Source organism: Lactuca virosa, chromosome 1 (genome assembly GCF_052849685.1).
Source record: "Lactuca virosa cultivar CGN04683 chromosome 1, Lactuca_virosa_CGN04683_v6, whole genome shotgun sequence".
NCBI classification, from domain to species: domain Eukaryota; kingdom Viridiplantae; phylum Streptophyta; class Magnoliopsida; order Asterales; family Asteraceae; genus Lactuca; species Lactuca virosa.
The window spans coordinates 17,190,458-17,196,804 of NC_136426.1; positions in this window are offsets into that span (position 1 = coordinate 17,190,458).

The window sequence follows — 6,347 nt, forward strand, 5'->3', positions numbered from 1 at the left end:
TTGGGCCCCTCGATGATTTTGTTTGACTTATTTGTCGGGCCCGGTCAGGACTGAATTGATGTGTTCAATTAAGTTTTATGTCAGACGAATCAGAGATCGAGAAACAAACTGCTGGACAATAAGTATGACTATGTTCCATGTACTTGTCTGCAAGATATCTTGAACGGAGGACTATACGATCCCTTGTCTAATGGACGAGTCAGAGTTCGACAGCGGCTTTTGAGAGCTGCGATTGCTAATCAGATCCTGAATTCGTAGTTGCATTTATAGTTATTAGACTTATTCAAGTGGGAGACTGTTGGATTAGTGTCTAAGTCCATAACTATATTTGGTATGTACTTGACCCGGTTGTAGCATGGTCCTTTTGGGTTGCCTTCACCAAAGCAACAAGACTGGATGATTAATGGAGAGAGAGAATATTATGGTTTATGAATATATTATAAGAATAATATATTAAAAGAGAAATCATATTATTTAATTAATATTGGTCAAGAATTAATTAAGAAATTAATTTTGTGATCAAAAGAGATTAATTGAACTAAGGGGATTGGAAATGCAATTATAAGATAATTGGATTTTGGGTTGTGGATCTCTTGGATTATAGGGTGGACGATTTTAAGGTGGAAGCCCACTTAGAAATCGTCCAAGGCCTTGTTCTGGAGAGTTCCATTGGACTGCTTAAGGCCTAAGCTATCCAATTAGGTTTTTGACTGAAACCCTAGTAGCACACCTATATAGAGGACCCCATGGCTTCATATTTCGGCTACCAGAAGAAACCCTAGAGTTCTAAGAGCCGAAATTAAGCCTCCATTCTCTCTCTTCTAGATCATCTTCTTGCCTTGGTGTTTGTAAGCCATTAGAGGTATTACACTTGTGATACTAGGCCCTCAAAGCTTGAAGATTCTTGCTACTTGTGAAAGGTAATCATCTAAACTTGTTTTAGTTATTATTTTCCGATTTTGTATGCTAGATCTAGGGTTTGTAAGCTTTGGATAAATTTGCATGTAGAATAGAGAAACCTAGATCCAAAGCTTTAGGGTTTTGCATGTACACCATAGGATTGTTGTTTTTCTCAAAACCCATCAGATGTAACATGAGAATTCTTAGATTAACCATCCTTATGCTCGTGGGATCAATGGGTTGTTGATGACTTGTCTGGAAGTCAAGTGCATATTTGAGGTTGTTGGGCACAATTTTTGAAATTTGGAATTTGGTGATATTCGCGATCGGTATATTTTGAGTTTTCCTTCTGCAATGGTTGAGTGTTATTCCTAGTCAGAGACTAGGGGATGGTACGGTGAATGAATGATCAGTAGTCGTAGGGAATAATTTATGGGGTTTGAGTTGATGGTTTCTAGTTTTCGAGAAGTTTCCTGCTTTGAGTGGTTGTCACGGTGATTTGAGGCCTTCCAGTTAGGAATAGTAAGGTAGTTGTTTCAGTTCTTAGGCAGAGCAGTTGGGTTTTTTTCATTGCCCGAGGGCAGAGTGTTAAGGTTCATTCTTCTCGATGGATAAGTGATTTATGCTAAAATAGGGTTTGGATGGCATGTTTTGGAGACGGTCGTCGGTATAGGATGAATCTTCATTCTTAACAGAATTCAAGATGTTCGGGCAGGATCGACTAGTGTGGCAGAGGAAGTAGTAATGAATGATTTCGAGGATGAAATCTAATTTAAGTGGGGGAAAGGTGTAACATCTTATTTCGACAAGTTTTTTATTTCGGGATTGTGGACAATAAATGGATAAAGTAAAGACCTTGGGCTTTAAGGTAATAGGGTTTAGACCCATTTGGATGCGGGTAATGTAGCTTATGTGGTCCAAGAGTTTGGTTTGTGCTTTGGAGCCATGGGTGTAATGGGAAAAGTGGTGTTTCAGAATTCTTTTATGAATTAAGGATTTTAGTTCGATGTGATTTAAGTTAAAAGTAATTAGATAGGGTTTTAGAGCTCCTCAATACCTTTTCGTGGATATAAAGATTGTCGAAAACGGAGTTGGAACGAAGAAGTTATGACCGTTTGAAGTTAGGAAGGTTTTGGGGCTTAGTCTAGTACATTGGGCGTAGCTGGATTACGTTGGGCGTACTAGGCATACATGTAGTATGTTGGGCATACTAGGCATTCATGGAGTATGTTGGGCGTACTTGGACAACGTTGGGCGTACGTGATCAATGACGAAACCCTATTTTCATGGTTTGAGTCCTATTTAAGCTCCTTAACTTCCCCAAACCCATTCTATTCTCAGCCTCCACCTATACAACACCCTCCCTTGAAACCCTAACCCTATTTTGAGCCTTGTGATCAAAACGAAGGTGTTTTAAGTGCTTTGGAGTGTTCTTGGTGTATCTTGGAGAAGATGGAGCTCATTGGAGATGTGTTGGTTGCATTGGAGCTTGTAGATCCAGACTTTTTTCACATTGATCTTTCTTATAGAGGTATAATGTTTGAATCTTGATGATGCATTTGATAGATCTAGTTACTCTTGGGTGTTCTGAGCTTTTGGTCACTTTAGTTCATAGAGTTTAGATCTTGAAAGTTTATGACCTTGTTATGGATAAAGTTGGAAACTTTATCCATCTAAACATCATATTGATTTAGATCTGAAGGTTGGAAAGTTGAAAAGGATACACTTTTGGTCCATTTGAGACTTAAAGACTAGATATTGGTTGTTTGGACAATTCTAATGGATAATGTTGGAAACTTTATCCATTATGGAGTTATTAGGAACCATAAAAATGTGATCTTGGTCCTTCTATTCCTTCCATGCATGAGTTGGTGGTCTTTTGTTGAAGTTAGATATTTAGGGCTTTGGTTTGGGCGCCATTAAGCCATGCAAAGTCATAAAGTCAGGAACTTTATGATTTGCAACATCCCATAAGAATCAGATCTGGAAGTTATGCATGTTCTCTTAAGGCATTAAGAGGTTTGGAGATGATTTTGGGCTTCAGCGTCGTATGTTGGGCGTACCAGGTTGGTACGTTGGGCGTACACACCTGAATGGCTTTTGGGCCATTTTTGGGCCTTGAGTCATTTTGGGATTGGGCCTTGCTTTGTTGGGCCAAGTATAGGAAGGGTAAAATAGTCTTTTACCCATTGTTATGAGGATATATGAATTATACCTTGAGTTATGGGAAATTGTCCTAACTACTAATTAAGGATAATTTGGATGTGTTCAGTGTGAGGAACCCAGTGGCAGTAGCGCGTGTGTGTTTCGGCTATCTCGGATTGAGGTGAGTATCCTCACTATGCTTCTGGGTTGAAGGCATCAATGTCAGCCCACTGGATTATGTTGTAGGATAGTAGTGGTCTTTATGGAACTTACTGATATGCTTGTATGTGCCTGTTGTCTTTGTGACTCTTGCTAATATAGTTGTATGATTTATGTATGTGGGTTTGATACGGACCCGACACAACTAAGTGTTGCTATGTAGAGTCATTATGGACTCGGGGTTGATATGGACATGGGGAATGATACGGACCCGACACAGCTACATGTTGTCATATGTGGGTTGATACGGACCCGACACAGCTACTCACTAAGCTTTGTGCTTACGGTTTATGTTTATGGTTTCAGGTACTTCGTTTTCAAAAGGGAGGGCTCGACTTGATTGCCCTGCATCCCCTGTAGTTTTATTCTGCACTGAATGTTTAGAAGTTACTCTAATGTTTTGAGAATACTTTGACTCTGATCGTCTTTTGGAACAATGAATGAATGACTTTAATTTATATATAAAAAAAATTACTCGGTATTTTTGGGACGTTACAGCTTTATTAGAAATAAATGAAATCATAATGCTCTAATAAACAAGTATGTTCATCTACAACAGTAACTTTGCAACCATTTATTGATTTATCACCAGATCACACCTACACAAAGATACATATTCAAATAAACTTTCCATGACTAAAAAAATCAAGAGTGAAATAATAAACCAATTTTTGTCCATTGTTGCAGCCCATCTTGTTTGGTGGAACAAAAAATAAGGATTTTACTTGGTCCTAGTCCAATACTGAACAAACATGGTACTATCTATTTTATCATGTCCAATCTAGCATAACAAAACATATGCCCCTTGGATGAAATCACAATTACTTACATCAGATCCTCTTCCAAGTTGTTAATCGACTCCTCTACAAATCAACATTCCACTAAAATCATCAAGTTTGACTGATTTAGTTCCCATATTCATTTAGAAACAAGATATGTCTAAGAATATAACAACATTAAGGACCAAAATGATTCAAAAGTTACTGTGAAGAACTTTGATTTCACCAAAAAAAAAATTAATCAAATTGTTTATGTTTTGTGAGTATGTTTAGAAAAAATTTAACAAAAAAAATGATATGGCTTCAAAAACATTAATGTCAGTCATAAAACCTATCACTGCATCTCCATGAGTTCCTTTTGCCGAACTATTTTCTTTGGTACGTATGTGCTCCATAATGCATGTGACTTTCCTACAAGACCACACCTCTAAATAAGAATCAACATAGTTTGAAGGAATCAGAGATAAAAACAGGTGAAAATTTACCTGTTTATTTGGTCTGTTGAACACAAATGGTTCCATTCGTCTATCACTCCTCAGGAGAGTAACTCGTCCACCGTTTACCATACTAAAAATGCAAAGTAGACAATACCTTAATAACATAATGCTAACCAAACCATATAACCAATGAGAAAGAAAGAAAAAAACATATACAAGGTTTCAAGTAGTGTTTCATCAGCACCAAATCGGAACTTACCATTGAGAATTTTAACAAAGCAAAAAACCCAAAAGTACCCTAATTGTAAATAAATACAAAGAACCAACAACATGAGGCGACAATAAACATGGGTTACATATTCGTTGCCCAAAACAGATCGGATACCGTTTCGTTAGAGATGGTGAGCACCAATGGAATTTGATACATCATGGTTTTTAACAAAAAGGTAGTTCAAGAGAACAAAAATCTATTTATTCCATAATTGGTGGCACAAGGTCTATTAGAAAGTAGGAATGCCTATATCAAGTGAATCAACCAAAAAACACAAGTAAAGAAGATGAACTGCTTTTCTAATACTTTATTTGTCTAAAAAATCCAATATCAATGACGATTTTAGAAACGAAACAAATGGTGAGTGATTGAAAAGAAACAAAAAAACACAATTAAAAAGAAAACAGAGCATGGGTGGTTGAAGGAGGCGCCACCATCTCTACTTCACAGTTTAGAAGAAGCCAAAGTATGACGTTGTAATAGACAAAAACTATTAAAATTTTCATTTCAGTCACACACCCACACATACAATCATAGAGTAACACACATAGGAACATAAATACATATTCATATAAGGGTATTATATTTCAGCCATTATTACAATTTATACAAAACAGGTTATTACCAAGAACAGGAAAAAGGATGAAATGTCATACTTACACTCTTCTTGAAAGTAAATGAGGAGAAAGTAGTTAAAGAAAGTATGTCCTATAAATCTCTTGCAGCCCTTTAAAGAATAAGTAGATGATAATCATGAAATTCTATTGAAACTGCAATAAAAACCATACATAATATCATTACACTTCCAAAACCACCAACTTATGATTATGAGGAAATAAACACTAATAGACAACCCAAATATCTAAGTCGGGATAACTAAATACCCAAAAAAAAACCAAACTATGGTATAGGTGGATCTATGATTTAAAACCAAATAGTGGACAATATTCATAATAGCAACAAAAAAACAATTGAAATAACAAAACTTTAAAGAGCTTTGGTGAGCACCTTTTAGAGAGGTTTCCTTCACTAAAAATTGAACTTGCGATACCAAAAACAATCGAACATGAACATCGGAGATCTTGTTTCAAAAGTTATAAAGTAAAGAAGAGCAAACAGTTACCACCAACTTCGTATCCACAAAACTTCATGGAGTTCCGAAATCCCTAATAACAAAACAATATTTGTGTTCATCAAACCATAATCGTTCGACAACTTAAAAATAAAAGAAAGAGGGGGAGAGCTTAAGGTTTATGGAGAGACAGAGGGGGAGAGCTTAAGGTTTATGGAGACGATGATTGATACGTAATGTGCAATTCTGCGTTTTTGGTAGTGATACAGTCTTGACAATCGCGGTGGCTTGGTAGTTTACGCTTGAAGATAGGTTGGATCTACTCATTCCTTACTCAGAGCTCATGAATCTTCGGATTGAAAACCACTATCTTTCATATTCAACATAACTTTGATTTTTAGAAATCAAAATAGATTATGAGAGTAGGTGAGAGTCGATTTCTTAAGTTCCAACCTCGATACACATGAGAATGCAAAAAATCTTACATGGATCTAATTACCGCTTAAATGAATTCGCTAGGTAAG